Source organism: Oryctolagus cuniculus, chromosome 9 (genome assembly GCF_051225735.1).
Source record: "Oryctolagus cuniculus isolate XC-2025 breed Fujian yellow rabbit chromosome 9, ASM5122573v1, whole genome shotgun sequence".
Lineage (NCBI taxonomy): Eukaryota > Metazoa > Chordata > Mammalia > Lagomorpha > Leporidae > Oryctolagus > Oryctolagus cuniculus.
In genome coordinates, this window is record NC_142875.1 from 38120144 (window position 1) to 38133487 (window position 13344).

Consider the following 13344-nt stretch of genomic DNA (forward strand, 5'->3'; position numbering starts at 1 on the left):
AATACTACTCGTATTTAACTCATTAGGCCCAAGTAATAATGGAGAAATTTTGCATGGATATTAGTATAGCCTACTAGTTATGAAATGATCTCAGATGGTTAGATAAGCAAAAATATCATAAAAGAGTATTTTCAAGTTTATCTGACTCTGATTTTTCATATACATTTTTCTGAGCCACATAGAAAAACAAAGAATCTTATCTGTACTCAATTCTAAAATTTAAAAAACAAAACTCCATAATTTTATTTCAAGTATTTGAAGCATACCTTCCTTGCTAGGTATAAAATCTCACCTAAGAAAGGAAAGGTACATTAATTATTACTGCACTACAAATTGCTACCAAATTTAGCAGCTTCAAACAACAAACATTTATTATTTCACAGTGTCTGTGGGTCAGGAATCCAGGAATAGCTTAGCCAGATATCACACAGAATGTTTCATGAGGCTCTGGGCTAGGGCTGCAGCTACCTCAAGGCTGAAGTAGCAGAGAATGTGTGTCTAAACTCATCCATGTGGCTATTGACAGATCTCTGGTCCTCACTAGCTGCTCACCAGTGACATCATTTCCTCTCTACATGAGCCTCTCTAGAATTATTTTATCACAAATACTGAATGAATAATCACCTTACATTTTAGGATAACAAATATTTTTTCAAAACTGAGTCATCAGCATACTGTTACAATTTATGATTTCTGTTCTTCCCTTTTGTTTTAGTTTTCTCTGAAATTTTCAATACTTTTTTCCAAAATTGCTTATTTGAGAGACAGAAAGCAAGACAGATAGACAGAGCTCCCATCTGCTAGTTCACTTCTCAAATGCCTGGCTCAGTGGGAAGTCCAAAGCAAGGAGCCAGAATGTAATCAGATCTGTATCACCCATGTGGGTAGCAAGAACCTAATTACTTCAGCTATCATCACTAGGAGTTCCATTAGCAGGAAACTGGAGTCAGGAGCAAGGCTGCATATAGAATGCAAGCACTTAGATATGGGACTCAGCTGTTCTAACCACTGGCTTTGCAACTAGGCCAAATGTCTGTCCCCACTTTTATTTTCAAATGCTCAACAGAGCTCTCATACTGTTATGGACATTTTTCCAAGTGTCCAAACACATAAAATAGATTTCAAGATTTTTTTGTTTGTTTTTGGACACTTTCTTTTCATCATGCTTTTACCTGATTTCAAGATGTTTTGTTGGTTACTAAACCTGGCACTTCCTTTGACATTTCTGCTGTATTTGTTGATCATTCATTTCCTGAATCTCAAGTGTTCTTCCTTGAATAGCTCCTTATTTCTTTGAAGAATATTCTCCAATAATTTCCGAAGAAACACCATAATAGCTCCAAAGTTCTTATCTTTATACCTGATTCCTATTTCTGCTGGATATAAAATTCTAGGTTGAAAATGCTTTCATTCAGAAGGACTTTTAAAGGCAATTTTCCATGCACTTCCAGTTTTCAGTATTTCTGTTGAAAAGTCTGAAGTTATTCTCATTCTCATTCCTGTGACTTATATTCTTCCCTGATTCTTTCAGGATCTTATTCCTGGTTTTCTTAAATTCATATGTTTTAGGGCATATGTCTCATGGTTCTAGGCAGTCACTGAAACTCTAAAATCAGGAAAAATGTCAGTTCTTAAAAAAATGTGCTATTTCTTAGATAATATCTATATTTCTGTTTTTTTTTCTAGTTTCTAAATTCTATAATAACTACTATTTAAATATTAGGCTTCCTGGTTTAATTTGTAATATTTTCTCTCAAATTTTCCATTTACTGTAGATTTATTTTATCTGAGATTTCATAAATGCCATCACCTAAGTCTTGTATTTGATTATTAATTTTCTGTCTTCTTTTCTGTTTTTTTTTTATGTTTTATGTTTCCTTAAATTATTGGAAATTTTTCCCCAAAGAAACCTTTTTATTTAATGAGTACGAATTTCATAAGTGTGACTTTAGGAATATAGTGATTCTTCCCACCATACCTGCCCTACCACCCCAAATTCCACCCCACCTCCTCCTCCCTCTCCCATTCCCAGCCCCATTCTCCATTAAGCTTCATTTTCAATTAGCTATATACACAGAACACCAACTGTATGCTAAGTAAAGATTTCAACAATTTGCACACACACACACACACACAAAAAAACTATTGGAGAGCAAGTTTTACAGTTAATTCTCATAATACAACTTATTGAGGACAGAAGTCCTGCATGGGAAGTAAATGCACAGTGACTCCTGTTGTTAATTTAACAATTAACATCCTTAAGTATGATGTCAGTGATTACCTGAGGCTCTTGACATGTGCTGCCAAGGCTGTGGAAGCCTTTTAAATCCACAATCTCTGTCAGTATTTAGACAAGGCCATAAGCGAAGTGCAAGTTCTCTCCTCCCTTCAGAGAAAAGTACTTCCTTCTTTGATGGCCGTTGCTTTCCAATGGGGTCTCTCTCAAGAGATTCTTCATGTAGGACATTTTTTTTTTGCCACAGTGTCTTTCCTTCCCATGTCTGAAATACTCTAATGGGTTTTTCAGCCAGACAGAATGCCTTAAGGGCTGATTCTGAGGTCAGGATGCTATTTAAGACAGTTGTTATTCTATGGGCCTGCATGTGGACTGCTTCCCATGTTGGAACACTCTCTCTCTTTTTAATTCTATCTATTTTTATTACCAGACAATTGATCTTATTTATATGATCCCTTTGACACTTAATCCTATCTGTATGATCACTTTAACACTTAATATGGTCACTTTAACACTTAAGATGGCATTTTTGATAGGATTTGGGGTCCCAAGGCACGTTTTTAAACTGTACCCTTAGACATAAGTCTGTAGGAATGTATGTAGAACTATCCTGCTTCACAGTTACAAACTTCCTTCTCCCTCTCTTATTCCCACCCTTATTTTCTTAATACAATTCTCCTTTCTTATTTAAGAATGAGTCACTAAATTCTGACTGGTGGAAAATGATGTAGTTGGAATGAGGGATCATCCAACTTTTATACTGGAGAAATGTACTCATTTCATAAATTAGGGCTATTAGCATTATGCTCTTGAATTTCACAAAGTAGGGAATAATGAGCAATTTAGAGATAGTTCCTGTTTGGTTAGTGACATTTTGAGACTTACCTAGGGGAAGGGTGAGGAAGGTTCCAGAGTAGAGTATTTAGATTTCTATTTTATCTGTCTTTTGCAACCCACAACTCACCCTATATCTCAGTTGCAGTTTACCTAAGTAGGAAGACATTTCTCCAAAATATTCACCCCCAGAAGCCCATGGTTGGGGGTAGTTTGGTGGGGGTTGATTGTTGGTAGGTGAGGGGAGGAAAGCTGGTCTCTTGACTATGTTAGATTGGCCCTCCCTTTAGACATATCCGATCAGCTCTTTATTTGCCCAATTTCATACTTGTGCTTCCAAGTTCACCACAAGACTCAAACCTAAGGCATCAGAATTCTTAGAAATTCCCAAATCACATCAATATGTATTATTCATAAGATTCATTTGCATATTTTAGATAATAATGAGCATAATAATAAGCAGTAAATAATTATTCTGTGATGGGTTGAACTAAATTTCCTGAGGCTTTGTTGAAAATATGTAATCAATATATGGTTTATGATTATTATAATCTAACATTGTTTTGACAAGGTTAGCATTTTAAAGATTTTTTTTTTATTTGAAAGGCAGAGTTATAGAGATAGAGAGGGAGAGACAGAGAAAGCGAGAAGGATCTTTTATCTGCTGATTCATTCCCAAAATGGCTGCAATGGCAGGAATTGGGCTGGTTTGAAGCCAGGAGCCAGGAGCTTCTTCTGCATCTCCCATGTGGGTACAGGGCCCAAACACATGCACCATCTTCCACTGCTTTCCCAGGGAGCTGGATCAGAAGTGGAGCAGCTGGGACTCTAACCTGTGCCCATCAGGGATGCTGGGGTCGCAGCTTTACTCAATGTGCCATAGCTCAAGTCCCATGGGTTAATATTTTACTAACATGTAGGGGCCAGTGCTGCGGCATGGGAGGTTAAACTGCCACCTGCAGCACACATAGGTGCTGGTTTGAATCCTGGCCACTCCACTTCCAATCCATCTCCCTACTGATGTGCCTGAGAAAGCAGTGGAAGATGGCCCAGGTCCTTCAGCTCCTGCACCCATGTGGGTGACCCAGAGGAAGCTCCTGGCTCCTGGCTTCAGACTCACCCAGCTTCAGCCGTCACAGCCATTTGGAAAAGTAAGCAGTGGATGGAAGATCTTTCTCTCTGTCTGCATCTGCCTCTCCTGTTCTGTAACTCTGCCTTTCATGTAAAATAAATAAATAATTTTTAAAAATGTAAAAACAATCCCTGACATAGAAATTTGATGATAGAAAACATTTGATAATTAAAAGAAAGTGAAACAAAATAAATGCTCAATAAACATCAGTGTTGGAAAATTATACTCTAAGTATGTATAAGTATGAAGTATATTTAAACTTATAAGAAATTTGAATTTGAAAAATATATAATATATTTTATGTTCACAAATATAATATATGTAAAATATAATATATTTTATGTTTACATGTTACTAATTTTTGATATTTATGTTTATATGTTACTAACTCTGTGCTTTAATATTTGGCAACATATTTCATATTTTACCCTTGCATTTTTTATGCCAAAGTATGTACAAACAAGTATAGCTTAAGAAGTATTTTAAATAGTGAACATGCCAGGTAATGTTATTGAGTAGTTTTATAGTAACATTCTGATATTCTAACATAGTTAACAGTACTACACAGAATCACATATCAAAATTGCACACTTAATAATTTATTTGCTTCCAGACGTCGTTGTTTGTTAAAACAACAATCAAAGGATTTAGGAGAAGCATAGTGTGTACATGAATGTATTAATATCATTTTATTTGTGGAAAAGATTTACCATTAGAAGCAAATGGGGCCACAAAGAGACACTGGTGACATGACAACCACTGATTAAGATTGTGACTGTCCCACCTGCTCAGGTCTTGGCTTTGGACGGGCCAGTTTTATCCTTCTACCCTGACTATCAGTGTTGCCTATTATTACTTTAAACTTCACCAGTCTATCTTTCCAAACTAGTAACATCCCTATGGTGATCAATGTGTTGTAATTCTGGCAAAGAAATTGCAATTCTTTTTCTGTTTTCCCAACTTATTTCTCTCTGGATTCAAAACAAACAAATAACGAAACACACGAACCACATCCCAAACCCTAGAAAGATGCCAAAAAAGAATCCCTGCAAGGAAACACTATGCTAAGCTTAACCTTCCTTTCTGTGTGTGGGGTGCTGCCAAGCATTGAAGCTCTCAGAATACCATGGAGTAAACTGGTAATCCCTCCTCTGCAGATAATTAGGTTTGAACTCCCTCTACTGAACTAAATTGATGATTTTCCTTCTGCTTTTTATCTCCCCAAATTTCAGCGAATCTCTCACCTGCTGTTTTTCTCTTTCCTCTAGCTCCTTTTAATCTTGTGGATTAATATCTTTACACTCATTCAGAGAGACTTAGAGATTTGAAAGGAGATAAATGAGAGACATGAATCTATCACTTTTACTCACATCCCTCCTCACCATTGGTAGTTAACTTGTCTACCCACAGCTGATAAGAGGAAATCTTTTCAAAAAATAAATAACAATATTAATAAAGGAGGTGGAAGGAATCTTTGGGCAATGATAAGTACATTTTTGCTCTTGATGGTAGTGATAGTTTCACTTACTCTTAAGCTCTTCAAGTTGTGTGCATTAAGTGTATATAGCTTTTTACATGTCCAACATGCTTCACACAACTCAACTACACCTCCCACCAATCAAACTTAGAGGACAAGTAATGGACTCTAGATCCAAGCTGTGTCTGTCAGATTCTCTCATGAAGACAGTAAAATTTGCTATTAAGCTTAAAATATTGGGAAAAGGCTATCTGCAGCATAGAAATAACTCACCCTTCCTCTTTGATTGATTTGTGTTTCCCATTTCCCCTTACTTATTCATTTAGCAACCAATTAATTGAGCATGTATTCAATATTTAGCTTTGTGCTAAGCAGTATAATTATGAAATGAATGATGCATAGTCTTTGTCATCCGAGAATCCAAATCTAGCCCGAATGGGAAAGACAGGCCAACAAATAACTAGCCCGATTCACACCTAACAAGAACATTTCCATAAAAATGTTTTTAATGCAGGGAAAGAAATGCTTATCTGCGAAGCAGGACCAGGAAAACTTCACAAATGATCAGAACACTGAGCTGTGATAAGATAGAGGTGGCCAATTCAAGGACAAAAAATATTCAAGTAGAAAAAAATAATGTGTGCAGCATCCAAGAGGTGAAAGAGAAAAGTCACGTTGAGGATGAACAAGAAATTCCTCCAGACTAGAGAATGAGGTATTTGGATAGACAGTACCAGTAGAGACTGGAAAACATAATAGAAGTTTGAAATTTATCTTGTAGGTAGCAGAAATTTTAGGCATGAGAATGATGTGATCATGGTTGCATTTTTAGAAGATGGTAGTGTATTGTTTTGGTTTTGGTGAGGAAATGAGATGGTTAGTAGAAGATTCTAAGGAAGCACTCACACTCTTTGAAAGGGTAAAGATACCACCTCAAAAGTTACTTCTTCATAAAAGTAGAAAAGTCATGTTTTCTAAGAATATTTTCCTAATCACCCCACATGTCTGTGCAGTATCCCTTTATTTTGTCTTGTAGCATCTTCTCAGTCATCACACATTTGATCAGAATTCCTTACTTAGCTTTGAGACATTTTTAGCACAGTGATGACCTAAGTCTTATTCACACGTGTATGAAGATAATTCAAAAGGTTTGTAGATGAGCCAGTATTGTGGCATAGTAGGTAAAGCTGCCACCTGCCATGCTAGAATCCCATATGGGCACTGGTCTGAGTCCCTGGATGCTCCCCTTCTAGTCCAGCTACCTGCCAATGTGCCTTGGAAGGCAGCAGCAGATGACCCAAGTCCTTGGACCCCTGCACATACATGGGTGACCCTGGAGGAGGCTCTTGGCTCCTGGCTCCTGACCGTTGTGGCCATCTGGGGAGTGAACCAGTGGATGGAAGATGGATCTCTCTGTCTCTGTCTCTGCCTCTCTGTAACTCTGACTTTCAAACAAAAAAATGAATCTTAAGAAGAAAAGGTTTGTAGAAACTGGAATTAAAACAGGTTGATTTTTTGGCAAAAAAAAATTGAAATCCGTGCATACAAGAGGTCTTCAAAAAGTTTATGAAAATACATATTTTGGGAGAGCTATACATAGATGTCAAAAAGTATTTATACCAAAATGAACTTTTTAATTCTAGTTTCTGCAAACTTTTTAATTACTCTTGCATAAGACTGAATAAGCAACCTGTAAGAAATTTTGGAATAAATGAAAACTATCTAAAACTTTTAAGTAGATTCTTACACTTTCCCAGCAGTTATGAAATAGGGAAAAAAGATCTACTGATATCTACAACGTCTCCATGTACCAGAGGATCTCTGGGAACTAATGGAAAAAACAAACTCATGGGACTCATCCCAAACCTACTGAGCCAAAAACTTGAGTTGGAAGTTCAGTGATTGGTGTTTTAGGAAACTTACCACATCATTGTAATGCAAGTTAAAATTTGAGAAACACTGACATATACTATTCCTATTATAAGTTAGGCCTTCCTAAGATATACTGTGTCCTAAATTCTTTCCTTGGACTTTCAATCTTGTGTTTAGTAACACCCATTTCATAAGCAAGGGTTTTAACTGGGCTGCTATAACAAAGTAGCATAGAATAGATGGCTTACAAAGAAGAGAAATTTCTCAGATTCTGGAGGCTGACCATCCAAGATCCTGGTAGCAGCATCGTCAGGACTCTTGTTTCTGGGTTGCAGAGTGCTGATTTTTCATGATCCCCTCACATCTAAAAGGGACTTTAGGGCCCCTTTTATATAAGTTTTTATCACATTTCTGAGAGACTGATCACCTCTCGAAGGCCCCATGTCCTAATCCCGCCCTATTAGGTATTAGAACTTCAGCAAAAGTGTTTTCTGTGGACACAGTCAGTCCATTGAAGCAGGACTGTAGAAAATGAGAATATTATTAAGTAAGGATTGCCGTTGTTGTTCTGATTAGTGAAATAAGCAAGACCCAAAAAGACAAACATCATATGTTTTCTCTGATGTGTGGTAGCTAATAAAGTACAAAAAATACTTAAGGTGTATGAGTGAAATTTACAACATGTGATTTGATTACTGTTTGTAGACCTTGTCTACATTCTTGCACCACAGTGGTCTTTCTAATTTTACATGTTGAATTATTTTTTTTATGATCTGCACACACATTTTATTAACTGTGTCTTTCTTTAAGGGCAAAGTTTGTGGTGCCTCAACATAATTATAATGTCATGTAAGATCCTTCATCACAAATCATAACAGATATTCTAATAATGAAACATTTTGAAATGTTTCAATGATTACCAAAATGTGACGGAGACACGAATGAACACATGCTGATGGAAAAATGGAATTGATTGACTCGTACATGCAGTGTGGCCGCAAACTTCCAATTTGCAAAACACACGGTATCTGTGAAGCATTGGAAAATAAAGTATTCCTGTACATTTTTTTCTCTTTAACCTAGTATTCCTACACTGTGTGAAGTGTGACTCTCTGAGGTTAAATTTGCAAATAGGAAAGAGACTCTTCTGTTCAATGCTAATTGACCCAACTGGGACCTTCCTGTGAGTTTATCATCTTTTTTTATTCATATAAGGTGAACAAATATCACATATTTCATAATACAGATTTAGGAGCATAGTGATACTTTTTATTTAGTGGACTATTAGGCCTATGATTATAAAGTAAATTGTAAGCATGTTATTGCAAATACTAAAAGCAAAAAAAAATGAAAGAAAAAGGAGAGGTAGGAGGAGGGAAGTATCATAGTATTCTCAGAATTGTATCATGGAATACATAAATCTGTTTATGTTAATAATAAAAACTCAGTATTCCATACTTATTTAGGTATAGAAAATCCACATGTTTGTTTACTTCATTCCATGAACAAGTACTTGTTTAGCAGGACTAACTCAATGACACTCCTGGGAAGTATCATTGATCACTGGCACTCCTTAAGGATAGACTTCTGAGTTGCATTCACTTGGAGAAGTGGCTATCAGATAACTGCATTGTCATTCTGTCGGCTTCTTGGGTTCCATTCCCTAATACATGAAAATATTACAGTTGTCATGTTAGAGTCAGTAATATTTTATCAAAATATATCATTGATTGATTTTACTTTCATTTTTTCTGATAACTGCCAAAATTTGTACTCAAGTCCAACAGTTGGCTCTGTCTCTGCCAGTCAAGACAACATGGTGTCCTCTTGTCAGTGTGAGTTACAGTGTTAAATGAAAATGGTCATCAGGTTTTTATTAAGTCAAATAAAAATGATAATGCAGGTGATGACACTGTATCCCCACCCAGGCAAAGAATGACAGTAAAAGGCACTCTAGGGAGGCTTAAACACACATAACAGGAATTTAGTTTGCTCGCCTTTTTGGTTCCTTAGCACTATAATCATTTCTGGTTCTACTATGTCCCACCTACACACTGAATATACATTATACAGCTCAAGCATACTGATTTTCACTTCGTGAATCTCTAAACCCTATAATTCTTACCCCAGACCTGGCAGTTTAACCTGTCTTTGGAGGAATGATTTAATAACAGAGACTTGTAATGAGAGCTCTTATCACTAAAATGTCACTGTATTTACAAAATATACTACAGGGCACTTACTAATATACTACAAAGTACTGTCTTAAATCATTTAGCTTAGGCTACATTTTTAAGAATCTGTTAATATAATAGAAATAGTCCAGTATTCCTGACTTGCAAACACTTTTTATCTGAAATATTTTATGTGTTCTCAGTTACTATTATTTTGTTTGCTATCAATATCTGACAATCTATTTTAATAGTTCATTTAATAGTTCATTTGGAAATAGCCTACCATCCACACTTTACTCTGTTTATAGATAGTAATAGAATATGTAGGGAGTTAAGGACATAAAGAAAAGTAGAAAACAACTAGTCATTGAATAAATACTAATACTATGAATAATTACAACACTTATATTTTTCATCATCTATTTGTGACAGGAAATACCTTACATGCCTTCTATACACAGGATAATAAGCAGTTTTCAAATATTCGCAGGAGACTTGATACAGGTGCTGCGATCAACCTTTACAGGAAAAGAAAGTAAGGCACAAATAAGGGAAATGCCCCACCCATGGGAAGAGCTCACTGGTTACTGAGAGAGGATCTAAACTCTATTCTGTTTTGATTCTAAAATTCACATGCATTCCACTAAGCTGCTATAGACAGTGAGGATTTCCGTTTGCCCTTTGGATGAATGGCAGAATGATTAAATGACCTCTTGAGTCAGTGGCGAGAAGCTCTCCTTGCAGCTTCGTTTCTGGAAAGAACTGGGGAACTCCAGATATATAATCTCAGAACACCAGAAAGAGTGTTATGAAAAGGGATCAGAATTCTGAATAATTTTCCAAAGAGACAAGGGGAAAGTGTTTCTTTTTCTACAATATCTTTGAAAATAGAGACCAGCCAATCACAAGCATTGACATTGTGAGCCCAGGAATTCAAACCTATGCTGCTTTACCAAGCATTCCCTTCCAGTATCCACAGTTTGATTTCTTTCACTAAGAACATAGAGTATTCCAGGATTAGATGAATAACAAATCAGGAAATGTTTGAATAAATCACACTTTCCCCACCATTTTCTTATTGTGATCCTTCTCAACAATTATACGGACTCAGGTCACCTTAGGCCTTTGATTTTAAAAACTATTGCAATCAGGGCTAATGCAATTTTAATCATAAATCTGCTTACCTCAAAACCTGAACACTCAGATATTAAACACTTCCTGATACAAAGATAAAACCTCTGAAACATTATTGCCAAAAATCCTCTATGATTCTGACCAAAGCTTTGTATCTGCCTACCAATATTAAGAAATAGAGGTACATGTGAGATAGTAAGTAGTCTGAGGATGGGAACTGAGTCCTGGATAGTATATGAGGGACTATGTCCTACCAGTTCAGATACTTGTGTCTCCCATAAGACAAGGATTCCTTTCCACACTGTCTCCTGACTCTAACTTCCTGCTCATGCAGACCCTGGGAGGCAGTGAGTGCATACCTGCCACTTATAAGGGAGACCTGAATTGTGTTCCCAACTTCCTGCTTTGATCCCAGCCCAGACCAGGGCCACTGTGGGTATCTAGAGAGTGAGCTAGCAGATGGGAGCACTCTGTCTCTCTGTTTATCTCTGCCTTTCAAATAAACAAATTATTTAAAATTTAAAAATAGATAGGATAGGCTGGCGCTGCAGCTCACTTGGCTAATCCTCTGCCTACAGCGCCAGCACCCCGGGGTTCTGGTCCCTGTTGGGGAGCCAGATTCTGTCCCGGTTGCTCCTCTTCCAGTCCAACTCTCTGCTGTGGCCCGGGAGTGCAGTGGAGGATGGCCCAAGTACTTGGGCCCTGCACCCGCATGGGAGACCAGGAGGAAGCACGTGGCTCCTGGCTTTGGATTGGCGCAGCACACCGGCTGTAGCGGCCATTTTGGGGGTGAACCAGTGGAAGGAAGACCTTTCTCTCTGTTTCTCTCTCTCACTGTCTAACTCTGCCTGTCCAAAAAAAAAAAAAAAATAGGGTAGAATGAGCAAAATGTAATATATATCACCTTTTCTTTATCTGTTCATCTGATGTTGGACAGTTTGGTTGGGTCCAGATATTGGCTATTGTGAACAATGCTGCTATACACAATGGAATACTATTCAGCTATAAAAAAGAATAAATTCTACCACTTGCAGCAACATGGACACAACTGGGGTATATCATATTGAATGAAATAAGCTGAACTTAGAAAGAGAAATATTCTATGTTCTCCTATATATATATAGGAGCTAAAATTTTAAAAAACAAACAAGAAAGAAAAAAAATTGTGTGTATCATTACTGCTGCGAATATAGTTTTATACCTTTGTTAAACCAATGATTAAGAATGTTATACTACTATAGTTTTAATGATCTGTATTTACTTTAAAATTTACATATATGGGTGAGATGTACGTTTTTCCATTTGAATGTTTTATAGCCATTGTCTATATTCTCACTATACTAGAATCTTTTTGCTTTATATTTGTTAAACTTCTTATTCAGTGAAGTATTAAGTCCTTTTACTATAATGTAATTTTGAAATATATTATCTAAAAATCAAAAGAAAGAAAGAAAGGGAGAAAAAAGAGGGTGGGAAGGAAGATGGAGTGGTTGGGAGAGAGGGAGGAATGGCATATCATTATGTTCTTAGAAGTATATCACACTGAATCTGTTAACTAACTAAAAATTTAAAAATTATAACAAAAAAGCAAAATGTAGACTGTGTGACACTCTATAGAACAAAAAGATCAGTTTCTTTGACAAATATATCATGAAGAGGTATGGATGTTGTGGTGCAGTAAGTTAAAGCCACCACTTGGGACACCTACATCCCATATCAGAGTGCTAGTTTGAGTCCTGGTTACTCTGCTTCCTACCCAACTTCCTGTTAGTGCATCCTGGGAAATAGCACATGATGGCTCAAATGTTTGGGCCCTGTCACCTAAGTGGACGTTTGGGGAGTAAATCAGCGAACAGAAGCTCCCCACTCCCAATCCTCTGTTGCTCTGCCTTTCAAGTAGATGAAAATAAATGATCATTTAAAGAAAAAGAGAGAGAGAGTAAATAGTTGGGATATATAAAGCTCCTTTAGATAATAATTGACATTTTAAAAGAAATCATGAGAATATTGACAAAACATTTGATAGCATTATGGATCTATAGCTGGTTCTTTCAGTTATGATTATGGAATACCAGGAATGTTTTTTAAAAGAATCATCTTTTAGACGTATCTACTGAAGAGTAAGTTTATAGATGAAGTGATATGATTTCTGATACTTCCTTCAAATAATCCATTTATTTTCTGGGGAAACAGATGGAAATATAGGTGAAATATTATGGGTTATACAATAATGATTGATGCAACTGAGTCCTGGATAGTATATGAGGGATTTATTATTATTATTTATTATATTCTTTATTATATTTATATGTTATATATTGTATATAATATATGTATATTTTTATTATATTTTATTCTTTAATATGTTATTGTATTATTTATTATATTCTTCTTTCCCTTCATATATATTTGAAATTCTCCATAGATTTTTTAACATTATTTTATCCAATATAAAATCAACTCACTACATGAATTACCAAAATCA